General features: G+C 42.1%; 1 protein-coding gene across 4 annotated transcripts in view; it reads left to right on the top strand.

Annotated features, from left to right (window-relative positions):
- The window catches only part of OSBPL10 (oxysterol binding protein like 10), a 343446-nt gene that overhangs the window by 33213 nt on the left and 294139 nt on the right, over window positions 1-16094 (top strand). The window lies entirely within an intron of this gene.

Genomic DNA, 16094 nt, shown 5'->3' with positions numbered 1-16094 from the left:
TTGGAAAAACTCCAGAAAAGTGATGCTAAAAAGGATCTTTCTGCCCTGTGGTTTTTGTTATACAGCAAAGAATACCCACTGGTTTCTCATTATCTGGCTGATGCCCTGAAATTCATTCAGTGTTCTGGTTTATTTATTAGCTGTTTTGAGTGATGGAGAACGATTTCAAAATGTGAAGACAGCTATTCTTGAACCCTGTGTTCCCGGGGTATTAAAAGATTGTGTTGGGATATCTTATCTCTGAACCTGATGTTAATTTCCTCTAATATACTGCAAAGAATAAGTCACTTTTTTTTTTTCTTTTGGGCTTGGAACTTACAGGATGTTAGTTCCCTGATCAGGGATGAACCTGGGCCCTCAGCAGTGAAAGTGCTAAGTGCTAACCACTGAACTTCCAGGGAGTTCCTTATATTGCAAAGAGAACTGGGTTTAATAGTTGCTTTTGTTTTTCCAAATTATGAATAAACCAGATTTTAAAACTGCTTCAAATCTATCTGTAGATAGATGCACTCTTTCTGGTGATGTTAAAATAGAAGATGCACTTCTGAATTCTGAAAGGTGCCTAGCTAAATCTGATTATGTTGCATTACACATTTGAGACTTTTCCCTGGGGTCTGGTGTTTCCTCCCAGGTCTTTAGGACAGAATATTCTTTGGTCATTTGGCAGTGGTTCTACCCTGACCTTGATGTGCTGGCGAATGTGACATGTTTGTTTCTGTTGTACACCCCTCCACTCTTTTTTAAACAAACTTTATTTATATTTTGGCTGCATTGAGCCTTTGTTACGATGCATGGCTATCTTTAGTTGTGGCTTGCAGGCTTAGCTGTTCTGAGGCATGTTGCTCTCAGTTCCTAGGCCAGGAATTGAACAAGTGCCCCCTACAGTAGAAGGCAGATAGTTAACCTCTGTACCACCAGGAAAGTCCCACACTCCTCCACTCTTGAAGAATGGTGTCTTGGCTCCCCGTGATGGTATTTGACCTTTGGGGAACATTTCTCGTGGTGCACTAATGAGCTCTCATGTAGGACAGTGGCTCTTACTCTGGTTTATTGTGGGGGTTGGCAGACTCTTTCTGTTAAGGGCCAGATAGTAAGTAATTTCAACTGTGCTATTGTAGCATGAAAGCAACCATGGACAGTACGTTAACAAACAGGCGTGGCTGTGTGCCAATAAAACTTTATTTACAAAAAACAAATGGTGGGCCAGATTTGGCCTATGGGTCATTTTTTTTGCTGATCTCTGGCTTAGTGGTGTTCTAGAAAACAAGATTTGAAGTCCCATTGGCTTCTATGGGTGATGGAGAAGAGAGAAAATCCAGTCCTCAGGATATAAACATCTCAGTTGAGATTTAGCATCCATGGTTGGAAAGATGCTTTTGTATCATTTTTCAATAACTTCTCAGTTATTATAACCATGTGGCTTTTTTTGGAAAAAAATCTCCCCGAATCTCACTGCTCTTGGGATCATACCACTGGATTTTCATTTTTGTACATTTCTTTTGAGTCCTGTCATTTTGTGCTTTTACTTTTGCAAAGCCTCGATGTATATGCAGATCAGTTGGTTTTATTCAAGAGCAAGATGCACCCACATATCTGACAGGTACAAGTACATTGAGATCTAGTAAACTAACCCTAAAAGGTATAAGTGAGGTTTGGCAGAGAAGATTTTTTTTTAATTTATTTATTTTAATTGGAGGCTAATTACTTTACAATATTGTATTGGTTTTGCCATACATCAACATGAATCCACCACGGGTGTACACGTGTTCCCAACTCTGAACCCCACTCCCACCTCCCTCCCCATACCATCCCTCTGGGTCATCCCAGTGCACCAGCCCCAAGCATCCTGTATCCTGTGTTGAACCTGGACTGGTGATTCATTTCTTATATGATATTATACATGTTTCAATGCCATTCCCCCAAATCATCCCACCCTCTCCCTCTCCCACAGAGTCCAAAAGACTGTTCTATACATCTGTGTCTCTTTTGCTGTCTCGCATACAGGGTTACCGTTACCATCTTTCTAAATTCCATATATATGCGTTAGTATACTATATTGGTGTTTTTCTTTCTGGCTTACTTCACTCTGTATAATCGGCTCCAGTTTTGTCCACCTCATTAGAACTGATTCAAATGTATTCTTTTTAATGGCTGAGTGATACTCCATTGTGTATATGTACCACAGCTTTCTTATCCATTCATCTGCTGATGGACATCTAGGTTGCTTCCATGTCCTGGCTATTATAAACAGTGCTACGATGAACATTGGGGTACACGTGTCCCTTTCAATTCTGGTTTCCTCGGTGTGTATGCCCAGCAGTGGGATTGCTGGATCATAAGGCAGTTCTATTTCCAGTTTTTTAAGGAATCTCCACACTGTTCTCCATGGTGGCTGTACTAGTTTGCATTCCCACCAACAGTGTAAGAGGGTTCCCTTTTCTCCACACCCTCTCCAGCATTTATTGCTTGTAGACTTTTGGATCGAAGCCATTCTGACTGGTGTGAAATGGTACCTCATTGTGGTTTTGATTTGCATTTGTCTGATAATGAGTGATGTTGAGCATCTTTTCATATGTTTGTTAGCCATCTGTATGTCTTCTTTGGAGGAATGTCTATTTAGTTCTTTGGCCCATTTTTTGAATGGATCATTTATTTTTCTGGAATTGAGCTGCCGGAGTTGCTTGTATATTTTTGAGATTAGTTCTTTGTCAGTGGCTTCATTTGCTATTATTTTCTTCCATTCTGAAGGCTGTCTTTTCACCTTGCTTATAGTTTCTTTTGGTGTGCAGAAGCTTTTAATTTTAAGTAGGTCCCATTTGTTTATTTTTGCTTTTATTTCCAGTATTCTGGGAGGTGGGTCATAGAGGATCCTGCTGTGATTTATGTCAGAGAGTGTTTTGCCTATGTTCTCCTCTAAGAGTTTTATAGTTTCTGGTCTTACATTTAGATCTTTAATCCATTTTGAGTTTATTTTTGTGTATGGTGTTAGAAAGTGTTCTGGTTTCATTCTTTTACAAGTGGTTGACCAGTTTTCCCAGCACCACTTGTTAAAGAGATTGTCTTTTCTCCATTGTATATTCTCGTCTCCTTTGTCAAAGATAAGGTGTCCATAGGTGTGTGGATTTATCTCTGGCTTTCTATTTTGTTCCATTGATCTTTATTTCTGTCTTTGTGCTAGTACCATTCTGCCTTGATAACTGTGGCTTTGTAGTAGAGCCTGAAGTCAGGCAGGTTGATTCCTCCAGTTCCATTCTTCTTTCTCAAGATTGCTTTGGCTATTCATGCTTTTTTTGTATTTCCATACAAATTGTGAAATTATTTGTGCTAGCTCTGTGAAAAATACCGTTGGTAGCTTGATAGGGATTGCATTGAATCTATAGATTACTTTGGGTAGTATACTCATTTTCACTATATTGATTCTTCTGATCCATGAACCATGTATATTTCTCCATCTATTAGTGTCCTCTTTGATTTCTTTCACCAGTGTTTTATAGTTTTCTATATATAGGTCTTTAGTTTCTTTAGGTAGATATATTCCTAAGTATTTTATTCTTTTCGTTGTGATGGTGATGGAATTGTTTCCTTAATTTCTCTTTCTATTTTCTCATTATTAGTGTATAGGAATATTACACTATACACTATATAGGAATATATTGTATTGTATATATTGTATATATATTGTATATATCTTACAATTTGTATATTCCTACAATATAGGAATTCTGTGTGTTGATTTTGTATCCTGCAACTTTACTATATTCCTTGATTAGCTCTAGTAATTTTCTGGTGGCGTCTTTAGGGTTTTCTATGTAGAGGATCATGTCATCTGCAAACAGTGAGAGTTTTACTTCTTTTCCAATTTGGATTCCTTTTATTCTTTTTCTGCTCTGATTGCTGTGGCCAAAACTTCCAGAACTATGTTGAATAGTAGTGGTGAAAGTGGGCACCCTTGTCTTGTTCCTGACTTTAGGGGAAATGCTTTCAATTTTTCACCATTGAGGATAATGTTTGCTGTGGGTTTTTCATATATAGCTTTTATTATGTTGAGGTATGTTCCTTCTATTCCTACTTTCTGGAGAGTTTTTATCATAAATGGATGTTGAATTTTGTCAAAGGCTTTCTCTGCATCTATTGAGATAATCATATGGCTTTTATTTTTCAATTTGTTAATGTGGTGTATTACATTGATTGATTTGCAGATATTGAAGAATCCTTGCATCCCTGGAATAAAGCCCACTTGGTCATGGTGTATGATCTTTTTAATGTGTTGTTGGATTCTGGTTGCTAGAATTTTGTTAAGGATTTTTGCATCTATGTTCATCAGTGATATTGGCCTGTAGTTTTCTTTTTTTGTGGCATCTTTGTCAGGTTTTGGTAGTAGGGTGATGGTGACCTCATAGAACGAGTTTGGAAGTTTACCTTCCTCTGCAGTTTTCTGGAAGAGTTTGAGTAGGATGGGTGTTAGCTCTTCTCTAAATTTTTGGTAGAATTCAGCTGTGAAGCCGTCTGGACCTGGGTTTTTGTTTTCTGGAAGATTTCTGACTACAGTTTCAATTTCCGTGCTTGTGATGGGTCTGTTAAGATTTTCTATTTCTTCCTGGTCCAGTTTCAGAAAGTTGTACTTTTCTAAGAATTTGTCCATTTCTTCCACGTTATCCATTTTATTGGCATATAATTGCTGATAGTAGTCTCTTATGATCCTTTGTATTTCTGTGTTGTCTGTTGTGATCTCTCCATTTTCATTTCTAATTTTATTGATTTGATTTTTCTCCGTTTGTTTCTTGATGAGTCTGGCTAATGGTTTGTCAATTTTATTTACCCTTTCAAAGAACCAGCTTTTGGCTTTGTTGATTTTTGCTGTGGTCTCTTTTGTTTCTTTTGCATTTATTTCTGCCCTCATTTTTAAGATTTCTTTCCTTCTACTAACCCTGGGGGTCTTCATTTCTTCCTTTTCTAGTTGCTTTAGGTGTAGAGTTAGATTATTTATTTGACTTTTTTCTTGTTTCTTGAGGTATGCCTGTATTGCTATGAACTTCCCCCTTAGCACTGCTTTTACAGTGTCCCACAGGTTTTGGGTTGTTGTGTTTTCATTTTCATTCATTTCTATGCATATTTTGATTTCTTTTTTGATTTCTTCTGTGATTTGTTGGTTATTCAGAAGCGTGTTGTTCAGCCTCCATATATTGGAATTTTTAATAGTTTTTCTCCTGTAATTGAGATCTAATCTTACTGCATTATGGTCGGAAAAGATGCTTGGAATGATTTCAATTTTTTTGAATTTACCAAGGCTAGATTTATGGCCCAGGATGTGATCTATCCTGGAGAATGTTCCATGTGCACTTGAGAAAAAGGTGAAATTCATTGTTTTGGGGTGAAATATCCTATAGATCAGAGAAGGCGATGGCATCCCACTCCAGTACTCATGCCTAGAAAATCGCATGGATGGAGGAGCCTGATAGGCTGCAGTCCATGGGGTCGCTGAGGGTCGGACACGACTGAGCGAGTTTACTTTCACTTCTCACTTTCATGCACTGGAGAAGGAAATGGCAACCCACTCCAGTGTTCTTGCCTGGAGGATCCCAGGGATGGGGGAGCCTGGTGGGCTGCCGTCTATGGGGTCGCACAGAGTCAGACACGACTGAAGCGACTTAGCAGCAGCAGCAGCAGTCGTATAGATATCAATTAGGCCTAACTGGTCTATTGTATCATTTAAAGTTTGTGTTTCTTTGTTAATTTTCTGTTTAGTTGATCTATCCATAGGTGTGAGTGGGGTATTAAAGTCTCCCACTATTATTGTGTTATTGTTAATTTCCCCTTTCATACTTGTTAGCATTTGTCTTACATATTGCGGTGCTCCTATGTTGGGTGCATATGTATTTATAATTGTTATATCTTCTTCTTGGATTGATCCTTTGATCATTATGTAGTGTCCTTCTTTGTCTCTTTTCACAGCCTTTGTTTTAAAGTCTATTTTATCTGATATGAATATTGCTACTCCTGCTTTCTTTTGGTCTCTATTTGCGTGGAAAATCTTTTTCCAGTCCTTCACTTTCAGTCTGTATGTGTCCCTTGTTTTGAGGTGGGTCTCTTGTAGACAACATATATAGGGATCTTGTTTTTGTATCCATTCAGCCAGTTTTTGTCTTTTGGTTGGGGCATTAAATCCATTTATATTTAAGGTAATTATTGATAAGTTTGATCCCGTTGCCATTTACTTTATTGTTTTGGGTTTGAGTTTATACACCCTTTTTGTGTTTCCTGTCTGCTAAGTCACTTCAGTCGTGTCCGATTCTGTGCGACCCCATAGATGGCAGCCCACCAGGCTCCCCCATCCCTGGGATTCTCCAGGCAAGAACACTGGAGTGGGTTGCCATTTCCTTCTCCAATGCACGAAAGTGAAAAGTGAAAGTGAAGTCACTCAGTCGTGTCCGATCCTCAGCGACCCCATGGACTGCAGCCTATCAGGCTCCTCCATCCATGGGATTTTCCAGGCAAGAGGACTGGAGTGGGGTGCCATTGCCTTCTCTGGTTTCCTGTCTAGAGAATTTCCTTTAGCATTTGTTGGAGAGCTGGTTTGGTGGTGCTGAATTCTCTCAGCTTTTGCTTGTCTGTGAAGCTTTTGATTTCTCCTTCATATTTGAATGATATCCTTGCTGGGTACAGTAATCTGGGCTGTAGGTTATTTTCTTTCATCACTTTAAGTATGTCTTGCCATTCCCTCCTGGCCTGAAGAGTTTCTATTGAAAGATCAGCTGTTATCCTTATTGGAATCCCCTTGTGTGTTATTTGTTGTTTTTCCCTTGTTGCTTTTAATATTTGTTCTTTGTGTTTGACCTTTGTTAATTTGATTAATATGTGTCTTGGGGTGTTTCGCCTTGGGTTTATCCTGTTTGGGACTCTCTGGGTTTTTTGGACTTGGGTGATTATTTCCTTCCCCATTTTAGGGAAGTTTTCAACTATTATCTCCTCAAGTATTTTCTCATGGTCTTTCTTTTTGTCTTTTGGGACTCCTATGATTTGAATGTTGGAGCATTGGATATTGTCCTGGAGGTCTCTGAGATTGTCCTCATTTCTTTTAATTTGTTTTTCTTTTTTCCTCTCTGATTCATTTATTTCTACCATTCTATCTTCTACTTCACTAATCCTATCTTCTGCCTTACTCTACTATTTGTTGTCTCCAGAGTGTTTTTGATCTCATTTATTGCATTATTCATTATATATTGACTCTTTTTTATTTCTTCTAGGTCCTTGTTAAACCTTTCTTGCATCTTCTCAATCCTTGTCTCCAGGCTATTTATTTGTGAATCTATTTTTATTTCAAGATGTTGGATCATTTTCACTATCATTATTCGGAATTCTTTATTAGGTAGATTCCCTATCTCTTCCTCTTTTGTTTGGTTTGGTGGGCATGTATCCTGTTCCTTTACCTGCTGAGTTTTCCTCTGTCTCTTCATCTTGTTTATATTGCTGCGTTTGGGGTGGCCTTTCTGTATTCTTGCAGTTTGTGGAGTTCTCTTTATTGTGGAGTTTCCTTGCTTTGGGTGGGGTTGTATCGGTGGTTTGTCAAGGTTTCTTGGTTAGGGAAGCTTGTGTCGGTGTTCTGGTGGATGGAGCTGGATTTCTTCTCTCTGGAGTGCAATGAAGTGTCCAGTAATGAGTTATGAGATGTCAGTGGTTTTGGAGTAACTTTGGGTAGCCTGTATATTGAAGCTCAGGGCTGTGTTCCTCTGTTGCTGGAGAATTTGCATGGTATGTCTTGCTATGGAACTTGCTGGCCCTTAGGTGGTGCTTGGTTTCAGTGTAGGTATGGAGGCGTTTGATGAGCTTCTATCGATTAATGTTCCCTGGAGTCAGGAGTTCTCTGATGTTCTCAGGATTTGGACTTAAGCCTCCTGCTTCTGGTTTTCAGTCTTATTTTTACAGTAGTCTCAAGACTTCTCCTTCTATTCAGCACCATTGATAAAACATCTAGGTTAAAGATGAAAAGTTTCTCCACAGTGAGGGACACCCAGAGAGGTTCACAGAGTTACTTGGAGAAGAGAAGAGGGAGGAGGGAGTTAGAGGTCACCCGCATAAGATGAGGTGGAATCAAAAGAGGAGAGAGCAAGCTAGCCAGTAATCACTTCCGTATGTGCACTCCACAGTCTGGACTGTTCAGAGATGTTCATGGAGTTATACAGAGAAGAGAAGAGGGAGAAAGTAGACAGAGGTGGCCAGGAGGATAAAAGGGGGGGAATGTAAAGGAGAGAGACACATCCAGCCAGTAATCAGTTCCCTAGGTGTTCTCCACCGTCTGGAACACACAGAGATTCACAGAGTTGGGTAGAGAAGAGAAGGGGGAGGGAGGAGACAGAGGCGACCTGGTGGAGAAAAAGGAGAGTCCAAAGGAGGAGAGAGCAGTCAAGCCAGTAATCTGATTCCTAAGTAAAAATGGGTACTGAAGATTGGGTTCTTAAAGGTAAAAAATTGAGAACAAATACCAAAAAGCAAAGATTTAAAAATCTAGAGTAGAGGTTGAATTTTCAAAAATACAATATTAAAGAAATGAAGGAAAAAAAACAACAAAGTCACAAAAATTATTAAAAAAAATATATAGGAAGTTTGCTTTAAAAAATAGGGTCTTTTTTTTTGGAAAAGTAATAGTAGGTTATAAAAATCAAAATTAAAGGAGTAAGAGAGGACTTAAAAATTTAAAAAAGTTAAAAAAAAGAAGAAGAAAAAAGAATGATTGTAAAAATAGTAAAAATATATCTAGGACTTTCTCTGGTGGTGATGTGGGCAGTGTGGGGTCAGTTCATTTTCGGATAGTTCCTTAATCCAGCTTATATTTCTTAATTTCTATAGGCCCCTTCCTATGTAGTCGGTACTAACTACAAGGTTTTAACCTATTGCATCTGTCACTTCCAAGGCAGTTCCCTCTGTTTTAGCTTCTTCTGTTAGCTGGTGTCTTCAGTGTCTGATTTCCACCCTGACACAAGGGGGGCGGTGGTGGACACTTTTTTAGGTTCACTTGTTCAGTCGCGCTGTGGGGAGGGAGGAATGCTGCAGACAAATAACACTGGCGTGTGCTCACAGTGTCTCAGCCACACTGGGCCTGCCCCCGCGCACGGCGTGTGTGCCCTCCCTGCCCACACTGCTCAGGCTCTAGGTTGCTCTGCTGGGAACCATCCAAGGCCGGCCCTGGGCTGCATGCACCTCCCAGGTCTAATCCCCTCAGGTTCAGGCACTCGGGTAGTCCTCAGAGGTGCAGACTCCTTTGGGCCTGCGTTTTGTGCCCTTCCCAGCTCCGAGCAGCTTGGGTGATGAGGTGTTTGGTGAGCGCGGTCGCTGTGACTTATCACCTCTCCCGTCCCTGCTGCTCGGTTTTCTGGGTGTACAACCCGTGCACCTTCTCAGGCGGATGATGACTGTCCAGAACCCCAAGAAGTCTTAGCAAAGAAGCCTGCTTGCAGTTTGGTAGATAATGTCTCTCTGGGGCTGCGATTGCCCCCTTCTGGCTCTGGCTGCCTGTCACCAGAGGGGGATGGTTCGCAGCCGGCTAGTTCTGTTCAGCCCTTTGTTCTGTGCATGGGCCTGATGGTGTCTTAGGGCTTTTCACGTGGTAGCTATCCCACAGTCTGGTTTGCTAGCCCAAGTCAGTTCGCTCTGATTACCCTCAGGCCATTCAGGCCCGATCCTTACTCTAAGCAATGCAGCCCACGCCTCCCTGCCCAGCCCCTGCTTGTTAGTGGCGGATGCAGACGTCTGCGCTGCTTCTCCACTGGGGGAGTTACCGTTGGGCTCGTAATCTGTGGGCTTTAATTATTTGTTTATTTTTCCTCCCTGTTATGTTGCTCTCTGTGCTTCCAAGGCTCACCACAGACTGGGCAGTGAGAGTGTTTCCTGGTGTTTGGAAACTTCTCTCTTTTTAAGACTCCCTTCCCGGGATGGAACTCCATTCCTACCTCTTTTGTCTCTTTTTTTGTGTTTTATATTTTTTCCTACCTCTTTTCGAAGACAATGGGCTGCTTTTCTGGGTGCCTGATGTCCTCTGCCAGCATTCAGAAGTTGTTTTGTGGAATTTACTCAGCGTTTAAATGTTCTTTTGATGAATTTGTGGGGGGGGGGGAAGTGGTCTCCCCGTCCTGTTCCTCCACCATCTTAGGACCGCCTCCCCAGAGAAGATTTTTCAAGGGTATGTGAGGAGCAGTATCATTTTCTTTGTTTTTGATTTTTTCAATAAAAGAGTTATAATTCACTCTTTACTTAAGCCATGCAAAAGAGCAGTAGTTACAGGGCCAGCTATTGGAAGAAATTAAGCCAGGATCACAGTGACTCAGGTACAGGGCCGTTCAATGCCAAGTCACCCTGTGGCTCTAAGTCACTTTTGTGGTCCCCAGGTTTCAGAGTGGTGTGAGCCTGCCTGCACCCTTGCCAACAGTTCCAGAAGCTAGACTGTAGCAGGTTTTGTTTTTTTTTTCCTTCTTGGTGCACACAAAAGAAACCAAGAAACAATGACCACAGTTCAGTTTCCCTCTATACGATGTGACTCTAAAGATGTATTTTCCTAAACATGAATTCTCAAATATGTATATGCGAGAATGGCAGGAGTCCTTTTTACAACAGGGCTGCCATTGCTCAAATTATTTTGAAAGCTCCTTTTCCCTCCTAGAATTGCCTTCAGAACCAGTGACAAGCCGCCACAGAAAAGAATTCTGTCTGCTTTGTGGTCTTACCTCATTTTTGACTAAAAATGGCCCTGATTTGGTTTCAGCTATTTCCCAGTCTTGTAACCATGCTTGGAGCAGATGGATTTGTCTCAACAGAGCTAAAGGTTTTGGATAATGGCAATAAACCAGGAGCCCCTGAGGGTATTTCTTTGGAGGGGAAAAAAAAATTTACATCTGTGTAAACTGTGACAGTTAAAAAAAATCTCATGCCTTTGTAGATCATTAGACTATCCTCAAATCACCATGCCAACATGGCTTTTGAATGAGATCATCCTTACCCATTGAAGTGGCCTCCAAGAATGACCTGCTTTATTCCAGATCCCAGTCCAGGGTCCTTGAAAAGCCTTCATTTTGTGTGTGCTCTCTTGTCCCTGGGATATTTGAAAGTCTCTTCTAGGTTTGCTTTTCTGGGAGTCTGTGCATGTATTCCTAGAAGCTGACAGACTTCTATTCATTCCTTTTGTCCTCTCCTGCTGTCCCTCCAACATGGAAAGTGGGAAGCTAACATCCTGTTCTTGGGGGTTTTCTTGCCTGGCAGGCAGTGGTGTAGGCTTGTAACTTGGGAGGTAGTCTCAGAGCTGCTCACAGGCAAGGTTAGGATCTTTGTCACAGATGGTAGCTTCCTTCTAAGTTGTATAAGCAATAGGTGATTTACTGGACAGTTTTAAAGTATCTCTGGGAGAACCAGGCTTTGATGCTTCAGGTTCAGCAATGACACAGCTTAGGTCCAGATTGCAACTGTAACATGATTCTAACTCACTTCTGCCCCAGTACCTGTGACACTAGAGGCAGAACACTAAACCCTCTGCACAGCTGCTCCAAGGCATCAGACACCCCTCCCACTGTCTTGCAGGAAGTCCTAACCTAACCTGTAGCTGCTGTCTCCTGTCATTCCCCTCTGCCTTTTAAATCTTATATGGCTGTCCGGTGGCTAAGACTTCACCTTCTAATGCACGGAGTTCAGGTTCGATCCCTGGTTATAGAGCTAAGACCCCATATGCTTTGTGACCAAAAAATCAAAACATGAAAAAGAACAGAAGCAATATTGTAACAAAATTCAATAAAGACTTTTAAAATGATCCACATTCCCGCCTCCCCTCCTCCCCCCCCAAAAAATCTTGCATAAGTGTGTTTCCTTGGAAGAATCTAGCTGCAAGGGAGTCAGTGAAGGGAGTGTCTAACTTTCTAACCTCTGTAGAGTAGGAAGGTGGGTGGGCTGGAAAGCTGTTGGATGGTGCTGAACGTTGCAATATTTGTGACCCAGGGTGTATGCACAGAGGTGATGGCTAAACTTCTGGTGGGTAGATAGATTCTCGAAGTACAAAGAACAGAAGGAGAATTGAGTGTGGGAGGCTCATGGGGACTGTTGGGAGGATTCAGTGACTGGAACTCAGGGCAACTGTCAGTGCTGTTACCCACTGTGTGGCAGGTGGCACTGCTGGCTAGGAGTGGCCGTTGGCCATGCCTGTGCCCTTGGTATGGTCCTGACCTTGGAAAGAGGGAAGAGATGCTGAGTTCATGTTGCTTTTTCCTCTGTAGCCTTGGAGTTTTGAGGCTGGCAGAGCCAGTTCCAGTTTCCAGCCTCATAACCACAGGTATGTTATTACTCCACTCTGAGTTTCAATCTGCTTCGCTATAAAATGATAATATGCTTACCTTGCAGGGAGATGGTGATGGCAAAATCAGCAGACTGTCTAACACACACTTCTAATGTATGGTGGTTGCTCAGTGAATGACTGCTCTTGTGCTCAGCATTGCCCTGTTTCTCTTTTTCATTTGCCTGAGCAGCTCACAGCTGCCTTAAACCCCAGTAAGTACAGTAGCTTCTGTGCTTTTTCTTAGTTTACCTTTTTCACCTCCTGTATGTCTAACTTTCCCCTTGCTCCCTGAACATTTTATTATGAAAAATTGCAAACATACAGGAAATTTTATAGAGTTGTACAGGGAACACACATATAGTGATCATTTGGATTCTATAATGAACATTTTTAAAATTTTAATTTTCTTCAGAGTTTTTTTTTTTTCTTGATGTGGACCATTTTTAAAGCCTTTATTGAATTTGTTACAATATTGCTTCTGTTTTGTGTTCTAGTTTTATGGCTTCCAGATATGTGGGATCTTAGGTCTCTGACCAGGGATCAAATCCTCATCCCTTGCACTGGAAAACAAGGTCTTAACCACTGGACCATGAGGGAAATCCCTACAAGGAACGTTTGATTATACCTGCTTTAGCACATAGCTTCCCATGTATCCATTCATCAATCCATCTTCTTTATCTTTCTTTCTTTGTCTTTTTTTCCACTGTGGTGTGCAGCTTACAAGATCTTTGTTCCCTGACCAAGGATTGAACCTGCACCCTGGCAGTGAAAGCACAGAGCCCTAAACACTGAACCACAAAGGAAATCCCCTTTTTATCTATTTATACATTTCCAAGTAAATTTCCAGTGTCAGTACACTGCCCTGTAAATATTTTAACATGCCTATCATGAACAAATATCGTTAATGATCTTTGTTTGCTGTTTTTTTTTTTTTCTTGATGTAAAACCTCACAGTGAAATGCATGAATCTTGAGTGTACGTTTGCTGAGTTTTGACAGCTGCCTACACCTATTACTCGAAGGCCTCAAGGTACAGAACATCACCACCTGCCCAGAAAGTTCTGGTGCCCCAGCCCCTCTCATCACGGGCAGCCACCAGTCTGTTTTCTCCCACTGGAGATGAGTTTTGCCTAGTTTAATATTTCGTATAAATGGAACCAGACAGTGAGTACAGTCGCTACTGCCTGGCTTCCTCTAGTCAGCGTAACATGTTGGGGCTCGTCTGTGTAGTTGTGTCTTATCGGGCACTGATTGCTTCTCATTGTTGAGTCAGCAGCTTTAAAATCATTGCTGCAAAGCAATGATGAGCCTTCCTCGTGGAATTTGGAGGTCTTTCTTATTTCTCATTTCCAGCCAGGTGGCATCAATGCACAAAGGCTCTTTGTAGCCAGTTAGATTTAAAGGGGCTCAGAGGCCTTTGGGCCCACTCTCTTTAAGAGTCTCAGCATCTTGGCCAGGGCATCCTCTCTCTGGATCCATTTCCCTCCCATCTTGAGACTACTGTCAGTGGGGGTTTATGTGCAGGAGGAATGAGAGGGCTTGTGGATGGGCACCTTTGACATTTGACTGTCTTAGGCTTAAAAGAAGGATGAGACTTCCCTGGTGGTTTAGCAGTTAAGATGCCATGCTGCCAAAGCAGGAGGCATGGGTTTGATCCCTGGTCAGGAAACTTAAAGATCCCACATGCCATACTGCCCCCCCCAAAAAATCTGAATGATTTTTGTTGTTGAGGATTTCGTTATGCTTAGTACGTGCTAGAAATAGAAGACCAGTTGGGTGCAACAGCTGGAGTTGAAAACAAATTCCTGTTTAGCTTTTCTGTTAATGAATTAACCAGAACCTGAAGTTGCTAAATTCTCTGATAGAAAAAAGAGTCACTTTCTTGCTTCCTGTCCCTAAGTTTTTGCTCTGTCTCTCCCTTCCATCCTTCCTTCCTCCTTTCTCCTCCTCCATCTCTGTCTCTGTCACATGCACACACACACACACACACACACTCACGTTTGTATATTTACATATACTAACTTATCTGAAAATTCAGGCAGATCTTTTTTCAAGGTCATTGAGATGTTTGAGGGGCAGAAGGAAGAGGGTGGGGAAGGCTTGGTGCGACTTGATGATAAGGAGCCAGTGCCCACTCTTTGGGGCCAGATTATTAACTGATGTGGATGAGTTTTGGATATAGCAAGGGTACGTGCTGGCACCTGCCTCATTCTCTCCTTCACAGGGGTTCTGGAACCTGCCTATACAGGAGACGTGTTGGGTAAGATGTTACCAAATCCTTCCTGTCCTGGACCAGTTGAAGCAGGATGTGACCCCAACCTCACCACCACATGCTTGTGCTAAGTCGCTTCAGTCATGTCCTACTCTTTGCAGCCCCATAGACTGTGGCCTGCCAGGCTCCTCTGTCCATAGAATTCTCCAGGCAAGAAGACTGGAGTGGGCTGCCATTCCCTCCAGGGGATCTTCCTGACCCAGGGATCAAACCTGCATCTCCTACATTGCAGGTGGATTCTTTACCTGCTGAGCCATCGGGGAAGCCCCCCACTCCCCACCCCCATTATTAAATGGGAAGCCGCAGCTTAAAATCACATGGGGACCCATTTTCACATACATTATCGCTGCTAATCCTAATAATCACCAAAGGCAGGCAGGTTTTAGTAAGATCTTCTTATTTGAGCTGAGCCAGCTGATCTCAAAATGGACATTGGAGCAGGGGGCAGTCTGACTGCAGTGGCCACGCTCTTCCCGTTACCACCCTCCCTTTCTGTGGATGGGTGTCATGGCAGGATGGTTGTTCGTTCCTTGTTCACCATCTGCCACATGTGACTTGGAGGTGTTTGGGGGGGTCCCTCCCTTGGGGAGCAGTGGACTGGGAAAGAGACCCTGGACGTGGCGTGGAGTCCTGGGGCACAGAGGGAGCAGGGTGGAGGGGAGCTCTGGATGTGGTAGGCAAAGAATTCTTTCTGGAGGGAGCACATCTGCTTAGACTGTGGAGGTGTGAGAGAGAGCTCAAAAGCTGAGAGCCAGCCAGGAAAGAAGACCCAGGACCTGATTACTTTATCACCTTTTTCATAGAATGAGTTCTCAGCCCAACCATCAGTGCACTATGGCATGGCTTCTCACCTGTACCAGGGTCCTCTCTGCGTTTGAACTAAATGAAGATGCTTTATCATAGGTGTTCTTTCAATTGCAAATTTCCTTGAATTTTAAAGGATTTTTTTCTGCTATTTTTTAAGAAAGATTTTGTTCAGTATAACCACATGTTAAGATGTTAAAAAAAACCCCGAAACTGTGACTGTAGAGCTGAGATTACGTCCCACCACTCCAGGAAGGCACAGGTGTTCTGTGAGAAGAGTTGAGTCTTATGAATTGTCTGTAATTTTTTTTTCTTCCGGGTGGAAACCTTGTAGTCTAGCATAGTGTTAGAAGTCTGGGCATTGATTAAAAGCCCAGCTTTGTTACTTTCATTTACCTGCTTGCTTGGAAGTGATCCTACCTTTCTAAACCTCAGTTTCCTCATCAGTAGAATGAGATTGGTAATACTGCATATAATCCAAAAAATCATTTATGCACTGTTTGTTTCCACTTTGCAGTTTTATACTGTCATAGAATGAATAGGCCCCCCACTCCAGTACTCTTGCCTGGAAAATCCCATGGACGGAGGAGCCTGGTAGGCTGCAGTCCATGGGGTCGCGAGGAGTCGGACACGACTGAGCGTATTCACTTTCACTTTTCACTTTCATGCATTGGAGAAGGAAATGGCAAGCCACTCCAGTGTTCTTGCCTGG

The sequence above is a fragment of the Bos grunniens genome, chromosome 22 (assembly GCF_055505025.1).
Source record: "Bos grunniens cultivar Pamir isolate PY7600 chromosome 22, Bosgru_T2T1.0, whole genome shotgun sequence".
NCBI lineage: Eukaryota > Metazoa > Chordata > Mammalia > Artiodactyla > Bovidae > Bos > Bos grunniens.
Note: the sequence above shows the minus strand (reverse complement) of the source record. Positions and strands in the feature narration are given on the sequence as shown.